Here is a 13,738-nt window from a genome sequence, read left to right as displayed (position 1 = left end):
AGACAATCTTTATTCTTTAGTTACATGTTAAATAATTTCAATTCTGCTACTTGTTTAGAAGTGTTGTAAATTTCTTTGTATATTATTTTCTTTATAATTATATTCATTTCAAATATGAGATAATAAATCATTGGTTTGAACAGAATTGATGTACCGTACATGCCTTAATAAAAAAAAACAACTTACAAATTATTTTTAATAAGGTTATCAATTGATATATCTTATTCTACACAGCTATTTGTTTTAAATGGTATCAAGAATTTAGTAATTAATAAATTAATTAAATTATTTAATATTCATATTGACCGTATTCAGATGATGATTTATCAATTTGTTTGTTAAAAAACATTTTAGAAAAAAGCTTACATCGTATTGAATTGTTAATTTGATGAGAGCTCTTTATCGCCTAGCTTTTATGCTATTTAAGTCAATTCTCCGGGGAATGATCTATTAAATTAAAAAATGTATAGAGGATATCTTATTTGGTAATTGATGTGACTTTAATTAGCATAGAAAATAAAATCCATTTATCCTGTCCTCATATCTTTTGAGACAAAAATAAAAAATAAAAAAATGGCTTCCGTATAAATAATTATTAAACGTCTATTATAGTTTTATGTTAAAAAAATAAGCAATATTTTAGTTTAATTTTTCAAACAAATAATTAATTTAATAAAATAAATAATAAATTAATTTAAAAGCTGTTTTATACCATATAAAATATTAAATTAATTGAAGTAATTTATAAATTTTTTAAGTGTAAAAGGATTGTTTTAATAATGTTTAAAATTTGAAAAATTTATTAATAAATTATTTTAATTGTCTTTTAAGAAGAATCATTTATAATCGAGAAAAATATATATTTATATTATAAAATTATATGATATACTGCATATAAATATATCTGAATAAAAGGAAATTATTAATAAAATCAAATTTTAAAATTTTGTTTAGAGATGATTAAAGTCAATAAAAGTTTTGAAGCATATTTTAAAATATGGAATTTTATTTTTTGGAATTTTATATTCAAATTTGAGAATTAAGTATGAATATTTATGAAAAATTTGTTTTAAGATTTAATATCGAAGAAACAAACAGCTAGTTTTGATGGAAATTTTTCTTTAAAATATTAAACTTCTATAAAACTTTTACTTTTATTATTCGCAGATAATTTTATTTTGTGTTGTTTGTCTGTTACAGTAAAGGATAAGACAATCCTGACTTATATAGCTTTTGGAAACAAATTGATATCTTCCATAGTGTCAATTGATTGTATTGAGCACCACCCTTATTATTATGAAATTGTTAAATATTTTCGCCACACCTCCACAGCAATCAATACCTCGCTAAACACATAGTTTGGGCCATCTTCAAATGAGTTTGTTTTCTTAGAAATTGCTTTGATTGATATCATATGAACTATCCGGTGTCAAGTTACTGTTTGATTATGCTTGAGATAAATAGTTTTAGATGAGATGCTCGGTTGCGTAAATGATTAATGAGTGTTTTAATGAACAACTGAAAGATTGCTTTAGTTAAATTTAAAATTAGCAAAAAAGGCTTTGATGAACAATAATAAAAAACAAATAATCTATTATGTAAATATCTGAAATTTATGTTAATCACTGTTAAACTAATAATAATAAAATTAGAATTTAAATTTAAATCTTTAAAGATCAACTTGAGATGAAAGAAACTAATGACATTTTATATATTTTTAAAATTTAGAAAGATGAAAGGAAAATAAATTGACATAAATTTGTTTTCTTTAAAATGTTTGTTCCTTTTATTTTTTAAAAAATTGGATTATTGAATGCCAAAAAGTACTAAGGGCTAGGTTGTCATAAAGGCAATAATGATGTCGTTAGTGAATTATTAATTCCGGACACATTTTCGATTGCTGTACACATCAAGATAATTAGTTTCTTTTCTTCCTTCAGGTGAATAATTTCTGTTTATTTTTATTACACTAAAGAGATGGCCTGAGGCAGACCTAAAGTTTCTTTAAGTTTTTCTCGATTACTTTTTATCCCTAAACAATTAATGCTAATGGGAGATTATTTTAAAGATGGGTAAGCAATTATAAGTGATGCAAATGATAATACCGAAATTTCTACTTCAGGTTAAGATTATTTAAATTTGTTTATTTGAACAAACTCGTTAAGTTAAAGCAAGAAAACAAAGATCAAGAAAAATAATTTTATTTCTTAATTTGGAAACGAAAAAACAATTCAATTGTATTTGTGATCCTTGTTAATTAATTGGCTGGTAGAAATTAAATAAATTATGATATAAGTTAATTATATTAACGAAACATTTGAATTTTAAAGTTGCACTTCTGTTTCTTCTCCTGAGAGTACAATTTTATTAAGAATTATTTACTTTAGTCTTCGTATCTAATTTTTAAATTTGTGAATAAAACCTTTTTAATTAAAAAGATATTTATACAAATTTCACTTTTAAGTGACATGATAAGCATTATAAGTTAAATTTAAATTAAATGAAAAACAATCTTTATAACTAATATTGTGACGAACATATTTATAATTCTTGTTTCATAAAGTTAAGATTGAATAAAGGAATTCTTAGCTACTAATTAGTTCTTGAGTTATCAAATCATTTTATGCAATCGATTCCACATCCTTCATTCAGACATAAAAGCTTTCTCTTGTCGAATGGTAATGTTTACATTATAAAATGAAGTAAATATTTGCAGAATTGATTAAAGAAATCATAATAAGTAGAATTAAAATTTATTAAATTTAATTTCGAAATGAAGTTTTATGTTGTAATTTTTTATATTAAATATATTTTTAATCTATAATATCTAAATAACATAATAAAATGTCGTTTCAATAAAGCCTTTTTTATTCTTTCATTAGCTTATATATTTTATTTTCGTATAAAAAATAAATTATTAACCATACTAATTACCTCAATTCTATCAAGCTTTAAATATATTTCAGTAGAATATCAGAATAAAAATGTAAGCAGAATTTAAAATCTGCTATTCATTAGCACCCCTCCCCTTTAACTCCACATCTGCGATGGTCAAGAATTCGGAGAACTGAGGGGTCACGAAGGGGAAGGAAAAGCTTGGACAGGGGAGAGAGGAGAGAAAGGTCACCACTTTTTAGACCGGACATGTGTGTAACAGACGTTGAAGTCATCTGTTCTTGTGATCGCCTTACTTTTTAGTTTAATTATTATATTATTAAATTTTGTAATATTACAATAAAAATAAAATATTAATAAAAAGTAATATTGGAGGAAAAAAGTTACCTTTCAAAAATACCATCGAAAATATTTCATGTTTGGAGTAATACATAAAATTATCATCAATAAAAGCCATTTAGTTGATCTTAAATTCCAAATAAGCTCTAAGAAAATTACAAAGCTTTCATCAAATAGAATTTAATTACTGAGGAGAATAACGTTGCTTGATGTATTGTATACATCACCTGATTAAAATCTCAGGAAATTCGAAATATGAGACATTTTTCTTGCGAGTTTTAGAAAATAACAATGAACTGAGACAAAAAAAAGAAAAAAACTGATAAAGCCGAGAAATAGGCAATAAATATAGATGGAACAACAATGACCACAGTTACTGTAACCTTAAGAGACGGTCTATCCAAAGCTCAGATAATACAGAAATAGAAAAATGTTCTCCTTCTTCGGAATGCAAATTAAAGTCAGAAGTTCAATAAAATAAGGCAATATAGCGAAGTTATTTACATTAAGGAAAACTAAGGAGACATAGATCATAGGGAATCTCTAAAGAATTAATATAATCACAACGAATTCTTTCATGATAATATTAATGTATGTCTTTTCTAGTTTAAGTTTAATATATATATATATATATATATATATATATATTAAACTTAAACTAGAAAAGACATACATTAAACTATTATATATATATATATATATATATATATATAATAGTTTTAGAGAAATATAAGGATAAAAGAAAACATTGTTAACAATGTAATAAAAAATAAACTTAAATAAAACTGTTAAAAAACTTTTAAATAAATGTTATACATTCTCTCAATTTATAGTAACTTTAATATAAACAATAAAGTTCCTTGAAATTTTAAAAATAGTTATATAAGAAAATTAACAATTATAATTAATAATAAAATAAGAAAATTGTTTATTGTAATGTTATGAAGTACTTCTGCACCGTAATACAATTTTTTACATATTAAAGTTTTGTTCAGGATCGATAAATCCTGTGCATTCATATCCTAAACAATTATTTATATTAATTATTTATCACAATCTAAGAATGCATGTATGACGATTTTTAAAACATTACAATAAATATTTCGAATGTATAATTTTAACACTAGGACTCTGTACAGTAATTGAAGACAAGAAGTAAGAAATATCTCGAGGAACTGGCGATAATTAGTGTTATCCGCAGAACAAGAAGTGGTGACGAAATTCTGTTATATTTCTACCTGTAAAATTTGAAGCAGCACACCATTTATTATTATAGTGACTATTATATCATGATAAATAAATAAATATTGGCATCGAAGACACTTATAGCCTTCTGTCACGATATAGCCTAAGAACTAAATTTTTGCTCTTGAAATTTCCATGGAAAAACTTATTATAGATAACTACAATACATTACGACATTGATATATTAACATGTCAATAATAATTCTTTTTATCTAATTACGGAGCAGTATTGTATAAAATTCTGTTTTTTTTTCAAATTTGTTACAACATCCTTGATGAAATCCTATATCATTAATAAAGCCAATAATTTTCTTTGGCAAAACACATTCAACCTTTAAAAAATTTAAATCAAATCTTAATTTTGAATATTATAGACCTATAGCGACTTGCCAGCAATTTAGATAATTTTTTAGTTTAAAAACTGTTTCGTTATAAATTATAATATTTCACTAAAACCATAAAATATCTACGAAATTAGTGATGTCACGCTATCTATTAATATCACATCAACTGTTACAACGGTTACAATGGAATTATTGGATCATTTCAGAAAACAATGATATAAATACTTGACTAAATCCTAATCCCTGAAAGTTTTAGAAGATTAATAATTATAATTAAGCTAAACACTAAAACTTTTTATGACTACAGATAAGTTAGATGGATTATGTACGATGTAACTTCTATGTCCAGTTTTTGCTAAACTAATTATATGCAGTGCCGTATTAACGTTTCGCGAAAATATGAGATTAAATTCATATTTCAGACGCTTTATAATATATTTTTAAAATCCTTTAAAATCCCAAAATTTATTTAAAAGTTAACAAGCTAGTAATGATTTAAATTAACTATAGGTATTATATTTATAAAAATTAACAATAGAATCATATGAAGAATTGTCTTACGTCTATATTAATAATGAATAATTTAAAAAATTTTAATTAACATGTTATAGACGTCTTCAGTTTCTATTTACATCTACAGAAAAATCTTATTTATTCAGAATTATAACGTCTGTTCTATTGGTTGGGATAAGGTACATTTTTACGTAAATTTGACGCCATTGTTTTATAATTTCTCATTATAAAGCTGTATAAATTGATGTAAAGTATCGTAAAATTACGTATAATTGACATAAAAAATCTAAAATTTCTTAACTAATCGAACAAACTCATAGAAGCGGAATGAGAACTCAACAAATTCGATCATTAGAAATGAATTTAATTTTTATAAATTTAATTAATAGATTATTATTTTAAAAATAAATGTACAAAGTAATTAGTTGTAAATGCAAAAATTTATAAATTTTATTTTTGTTTTATAGAGACTAAACATTATCAATTCTCTAAAATTATATTTTAGTAATATCATAAATTTCATTTCAAAACTAATTTAATTGAGTAATTAAATTATATTTTGTTTTGATTTCGACTGAACGGCAATTATGAAATAATTTGTTTAAAAATAAATCTAAAGTAATAGTCTTAATGTAATTATAATAATCATTTAAATAGAACACAATATATACAATTTGTTTTTATTGACGAATGAAAGTAGAAATTTAATTCGGAAAGAAAAGAAATTTGGCAGATAACTGGATGAATTAATTTGTTCTTCTTCCATTTTTCTATTTAATAAGTTTATATTTTATTAAAAATAAACTTATAAATAGTTTCATGTAAATTAAACAATATACTTACCGATAAATAAAATAATTTCTGCACTAATTAAAATTTGTAAAGTTAATAATATATTTTGTTGACCTGTTATAATCAGTAAATCTATATTATATTAGAAAAATAGACAAGAAAGACTTTAACGAGAAATTAGCATAAAGTTATCTTTCTCAGAGATAAAATATTTAAATTAGAAAGTTTTAAATACAATGTAATAGATTAAGCGAGTTGTTTGTACAGATAGAATGTAAGTTATTTTATAAAACCAGAAAGATCTTGTTTTAGTATGCGCATATATTTACAAAACTTAAAAAGTTTTAAAAAAATTAGTTTATAAGCTACATGTTACTTCGTATTGAAAAAAAAATTGTTTTTTCAGAATATAATTTTCTTCAATAAAACGTTAACCCAATCGATTAATTCCATGTTTTCTCAATAAACATGAAATGCAAGATTACAACAGAATTTACAATGAATATAAATGAATTGTTTTAATAACATTCGTATGTTAGAAATGAAACTGCTGACTTCAAGAGAAAAACTTCTGCCATTCTGAGCACGGCTAAGATTATAAGTATTTGTTCCAGCAACATATATCAACTTTTATCTTCACCATCCACACACTTACAAATTACCCGTCACTAATTCTTAATGAGAGATTTCAGCTACAAGTTAAGAGGTCACAAAGTGGAATGGCTCGATTTAAAAGGTATTGAAGAGTAAAGACGAAAAAAAAATATTGTCATAAATTTTTCAAGTAGTATTCGTATATAATAGATTAGTTTTATCTACTGAAAAGATGAAAGATTACTGGATACTAGCATAATCTTTTTTATAATCTAACTAATAAAAATATAATGAATCTTATAAAATATTCTGTTAATAACCTGATATTCTTGTGTTTTTAGTTCGTAAATCTTTCAATATTTTAAGTTATACATACTTGAAAACACGATGAATAATATATAATATGTAAAGAAAATATATTATTCATTTTTAATTTTCATCTATCTAAAATTAGATTGGAATTTTTGTTTTTTTGTTTATGAAAAATCGAATTCAATGCTATTAATTTTTCTTGTAAGAGCTCTAAGATATCATAAATTAATTTATATTATTTATTTTAATATTTAATTCCCTTTTCACTCGAAATATAAAATTCCCTTTACAATTTCATTAAATTAACAATTTTTCGAGAGCATTTAAACTAGATATTTTCCCGTGACATAAGTGCGAATTCTAGAAATTCATATAATTTTTTTCTCAAAATACATCAGTTTTTATAGTAATATAAATGATTTGCTTGTATTTTAATTTAAAAATTTTTAAAATAATCCAAGATTAAAAAATGGATTTAGTAGACTTAAAAAATAAAAATTCTCAAAAGTTTTTAATTAATTTTATTTTAATATTTTTCATTAAATAGTCTTAAAAGTGATTAAAAATTAAATAAGAAATATAAACAAAAGTGTTTCAAATAGATAATAACAAGTTATAAATAAAATTGATACACTAGGGTCTTAATGTTGCTCGTCCATTAATAGAATTTGATTGGTAACGTCTGTTTGCAGAGTCTTCCATTAGCATGCAAGGTTGTACAGATCAACGTTAACCACTAGAGAGTGAACATAGCATTTCTCTATAAGCAACACCACTTGGAATAAATTCTGTCCTAAAGCTTTGATTCATTGCTTACAGAAATAAGAATGATAAAATTCAGATCTCTAGAGGATACTTCCTGTTACATCAAGTAATTTAATACTTCGTTTGTTTGCGTAAACCAATGTAGTTAATTGAAAAGTTACTTATTGAATAATGATCCAACTGTTGATATTTTATTCAGATTAATAAAGACAAATATCATTATTGACGGTCCATTAAGAGGTTTTTATTAGCAAAACTTTTCGGTTTAATTTTTAATATTTAATCATTTATACAGAAATATTGAATTTCGAGAAAAAATAGTAACATTTTAATTTATTAGATGTTACCTGAAAATTTAATAAATGCTATTTTTAAGTAACCTTGTCAGATATATTTAAAAATTTTAATTTTATTATTGATATACTTTACGAAGCTTTTGAGAAAAAATATATAATTTCCATGTTATATAATATTTTAATGTTTTATTTTTACGAAATTATTTTTGATTTTTGCCATATTTCATTAATAAGTTGTACAATATTTTATTTCAAATTTATTGATATTTTTCATGTATAATCATAAATTTAAAAATTTTAATGTTTCCTTAACTTATATTAGCCACGTGGAATGAATTGTTAAATGAATAACCGTGTTAAATAATTTACAATATATAAATTATTTTAGATAATAATTATTTTATTTTTACTTAAATAATTTTTATATTAGTTGAATTGATAAAGGTTTATAGTAATGTTAAGAAATCGTCTTACATTTTGATCTATATCGCTTTAAAGAGTTTCAGCAATTTCCAGTATTAGATTTCATGAAACTGAAGATATTAATAGAAAAATTAATTAAAATTACTTTTAATATATTTATTTTTTTAAAATATTTAATATCTTGTTTTTTAAGGAAATATTTCATTTATTGAACGCTCCTATCTAAAAAAAATTCATAAATATTAAACTATTAGTATATTATTTTAAAAAATGATTAACTTATAACTTCATTTAGGTTTACACAAACTATAAACTGATTGAAAATGTTAATTCAAATTACTTTTTAAAATTCTATACCCACATATAAAAAATAAATTATTTAAATAACGATTACATTAAGCTACTTTATAATGGAAATAAATTTGTGTTTGAAATCCGTACTGAAAAATAATTTTGAGACAAACTAACTTCTGTCTAAAAATAATATAATAAATATTTATATGAATAGTCATATATAATAGATCATGGCTTTATATTTTATTTAAGAACAATAAAATTTTTGTTTATTTTTAATGTTATTTTCTATTTAATTTTATAAATAAACAAATAAATAAATAAATTTAGGCCATCTTTTCACCCCGTAGGCAGTAAGAAGACCTTTCTCATTACGCATCAGTAGATTTGCCAAGCCTGCAATGTGAGCAACCGGATGATGAGGGACTGAGCCGACATCAGGGCCGTCGAGAGCTTGTAAGGAGCCGGGAGTAAAGCGGGTTCCTTTTGCCTCTCGCCTGCCCCTTTAGCCGTTTTTTCGGAGAAATTAAATACGTAAAATGATTCCTTTACCAATAAAAAGCAGCCTTAAAAATTTTAGTAAAATAACGTTCACTTTATAGGGGCAGGAATGGCCCATAAGTTGTCTTTAGACCCAAGGAAAAATCCTCAAATACGTCAGGAAAGATCGACTAAAGGGAGGAAAAAATCTTTTCCTTTAGACAACCCTGCCCGACATATCTGGAGCAAACCTCCCATGAAAAATTCCTTCCCTTATCCTTCACCTATTCTCCGATTCCGGGTCTCCCAGAGCAGTGGGCTCACACAAGTTCCCTATGGCCATTCTGTTGTCACTTTATATATTTATTTCAATTACTAGGTTAAAAATGCACAATACGGCATTAAATAATTACAATGTGGACAGTACGTCTATATACAATATAGATATACGGTATAATGTAATTTCTATAAATTACCATATGTAGAATATACAAACACATTGTAATTATTACTGTAAATTTCGTTTCTTCTACTCGTATTATTGTACTATGCACTGTATATATCTCTGATACATATGAACATATGAAAGGTATACACAGGAATTTAGGCTATATGTCGTGTTTACACAGCTTTTATATCTATTGTTAAATCGTAATCTTGTAAACATGTTACTAACAGATACTTAAAAATTTAAACTTTTTTCTGTTTATATGAAATTTAGATATAATTATGTAAAACGAAAACTTTATATCTAATTCTTCAATTATAATTTTTTTTTTAAATTTTATATTATTTTGTACTTTAGGACTCTTAATCCTGAAAATTCATTTAAAATTTCTAAAATAATAGTATAGTTTTAAAGATAATTTTTTAATTTTAAAATTTACGTATGTATTTATGTGTTAGAAAATTTTTACTACGGTGTATGATAATTCTGGCTGCTTTTTCTTTTATATAATATTTCTAATATATTATTTATTAAATATAACGCAAATAGGAAATGTCCAAAGTTTTAAAAGTTCCCCAATATTTTTTGAAAGTCAAAAATTAATTAAATCTATTGACATTTATAAAATAATTTATAGCTGTATTAAATCAGCTTCATATTGATACTTCAAATATTTCTTCCATATTATTATATTGTTTATTCGTTTCGCCCTTTAAGTTCATTCATTCTAAATATGTAAAAATTCATTGATTGAAAATAATAGACATAATTTAAGCCACAGAATATCAAAAACATATTTTTTATATATATATATATATAAATTATTAGACTTATCTGTTGAATAGAAAATTCGCATCGCAAATATTGGAAAACAATAATTTTTTTTCTATTACGTATTTAAGTAGCGATGAAAACGATAATGTTTTATCATAATAGAACAAATAGAGAAAAATCGAATAACTAATAAAATTCTAAATGATAATGTGGAAAACATTATCTAACGTCGGAATTTATATACTTGATGATATCGGAATAATGATTAACTTAAGTCTATTTGTAAGAAAGTTCATAGAAGTCGATAGAGAAGTTGATTCAATTTCGGATGATTTCACTTTATGACAAACGTTTCAAACTGATTTATAAATTATGCATCAGCAAAATCGTAAACTGGAAATATAACATCGATAATATTAATGAAATATGGAAAACTGTCAGAATCTATGAAACATTTCTTGATCTGATGTAGACCTATCCAAATGATATTTCTCTATCCTTTAATCCTTAATCTCAAGAGTGCCTATTACAAATTCCATTAAAATAGACCGAAGAGCTTAACTCCTTAAATATTAAATACAATGTTTATATATAAGACCTATACATATGATAATAATGAAAATTATGAATTTAATGGATAAAACGTGACAAACTTAATATTTTCTTCGCAAAATTTAATGAACGAAACAACAGAAAATTTGGCATTTTATCGCATACGAGAGCGAGATTTAATTAATGTATTATTTATTAAATATTTTAAAAATAAATTGTGTATATTCTCAATCATTTATAATAAAGTGTACATTTTGGTTATTGGACTTAAGATGTTGATATAGCCTGACTGTGCATAGAATATGAGTCCTTCTAAAGCTCGCTTGTCTGTCATCAATATTTAGGTATCAAGCTGGAAGGGAAATTCGACTGCATGCAATATTCCTGATCTTCTGTACCATTTTGGGGTCACACGTCACCATGACGACGAATGTAATGCAATAAACAGCTACAGGTTTATCATGTGAATTTTGGCTTCGGATAGCTCGAATCTGGTTAAGATTTTTCTTTCTTTTAAAACTTTCAGACGTTCATTTCTAACAATGAATGTATCTGACTTTTTTATTTGGTTCGATAAATATTTTGTTCTTATAAATATTTTGTAAAGTTTTACATTTCTTTTTACATACTGTCTACTTGGACCTTGTTTCCTAATATTTGGACCTTGTTTACTGGTATAGTTTATAATTAGCAGAGAGAGGAAGTCGTAGTCAAAATGAAAACAAAATATCTTTTATTTTCATATTTTGTTTTGACTTTTGACTATGATCTCCTCACTTTGCTAATTAGAAACTATACCAGTAAAATAAGTCCTATTAGGAAACAAGGTCCAAGTAGATAGTATGTAAAAAGAAATGTAAAACAGGAAGGATTTAGAGGTAAAAAGAATTTTTTAAAGTTCTTTGATATATAAATGAGTTTCCAATTTTATCGAATTCACGCTTTTGTGTAATATTCAAAATTCTAGTCTATATTCTTACTATATTAGAATAATTTTTATATATTTTAAATTAAATTTTCCTGTCTTTTGTGATATTCCTAAGTAATGAAATATAAAGACGCCATTACATTTATCTGATGCTATTTTTGAAAGCCTAATAAATTTTTTCTTGCTGATGCAAGCATTTGATATCAATTTTTATTTTTATTGAATCTTTATGAATAATTACTTTATTACTATTTTAGGCTCTTATTTTAGTAAGGGTTAAAGTAATTCGCTAATATATACGTACAGATTATACTTCAAATAAAACGATTATTAAAAACATGACGATTTTTAAATTTTCACTATAATTTAAAATTTCTATTAATTATTATATAAATAAATATATTGTAGTAATTACTAAATATGATCATCGTAATAAATTTCTGATTTACTTAAAAAAATATATAAATTAATTAATTTTAAATAAGTATATTTTAAATGTTAGTGTAATTGCTGTAAGATTTTTCATTTATAAGTAGCTAGATAAGATAATTATTTAATAAATTCATAAAGTATATATTGAAAGCAAGTTAAGATAAATATTGATTAAGTATCGTAAATTAATCATATTTATATTTATTTGAACGAATATTGCAATTTCTTCAATAAAAATACAATTATTATCACCTAATTAATCCAATAGTATTGGAATTTATCACTTTTCTTGATTTTAAACGAGGAAAAAAATCAAATTTATGTTAAAACGTAGAAAAACGTTTTAAACAAAATAAATTTTAGAATTTAATATAAAAATTGGAAGCGAAATTTATAATTTTTAAAAAATAGTACAGTACTTGAATTAATTTTTTAAAATCATTCTGAATACAATTTAATTATGACTTATGCCTGAGTAATGATGGAGTTGTGTAAATGAAGTTTTGCATCGTATTTATCGTACTTATTAAAATTAAATATTTGTTCATCTGAATGGAAATAATGTGTAAAACTATCTAAAATTTAGTTATAAAAGCATTTAATACAAAACTCTAATAGACAAATTTACTGTAAAGAGAAAAATCAGGATGGTCTCTATTTTAAGATAATTTGTATTTTGTAAATACATGTATTTTAATAAACAGTAAAATTCTTATTTTTACACCAACTTTTATGAAGCTGTATAAACAAATAATTAGAAAATTTTACAGCTTTTGTAAGCTTGTAAATAACGGATGGAATTTAAATTATTATTAAAAATTTCTAATTATGTTAATCAATAAATAATAATAATATAAAATGACATAAATTTTCTCGTTAAATCTTTAAATTCAAGAATAAAAGGTGCTTATAAAGTTTAAAATTCAAATATTGTCTCGTAGTCGAATCAATTTTTGAATTCTTTTAAAAAGATTTTCTTATAAATTTTTTATTTTTATTTTTAAATTCAGTATCTTTATAAATAAAACAGAACCTTTAATTAATTATATAAACGAGCTTATTAATAATCAAATCAACGCAAACAGTATAGGAATATAAATATAAATTAAATGAATAATAAATATAAATGTATAAATAAATAAATAAATAATGAAAGGAAAATCTCTTAAAATTTTTATTTAGTAGAAATTTATAATAAATATTAAACTAAATATTATTGAAGTGAATTAATTTTTATTAAATAAAATATAATATATATATGAAATTTTACTTCTTTGAAGATGATTTATTTAATATAAAAAACGAATTGAAA

The 13,738-nt window shown here is 23.3% G+C and overlaps 1 protein-coding gene across 8 annotated transcripts in view; it reads left to right on the top strand.

Annotated features, from left to right (window-relative positions):
- Positions 1–13,738, top strand: part of LOC136974841 (glutamate receptor ionotropic, kainate 2-like) — a 71,044-nt gene that overhangs the window by 2,230 nt on the left and 55,076 nt on the right. Inside the window, exon 1 of one of the 8 annotated variants that reach the window (XM_067269805.1) lies at positions 9,170–9,215. The exons of 6 other annotated variants lie outside the window; for them this stretch is intronic. The gene's annotated coding sequence lies outside the window, so the exon portion shown is untranslated. Of the gene's footprint in view, positions 1–9,169; positions 9,216–9,249; positions 9,269–13,738 lie in introns of those variants that run through there. One more of the 8 variants, XM_067269806.1, reaches the window with a different exon arrangement.

Source organism: Centruroides vittatus, unplaced genomic scaffold (assembly GCF_030686945.1).
Source record: "Centruroides vittatus isolate TY-2023 unplaced genomic scaffold, ASM3068694v2 contig_357, whole genome shotgun sequence".
Lineage (NCBI taxonomy): Eukaryota > Metazoa > Arthropoda > Arachnida > Scorpiones > Buthidae > Centruroides > Centruroides vittatus.
This window is presented reverse-complemented; position numbering and strand designations above follow the sequence as displayed.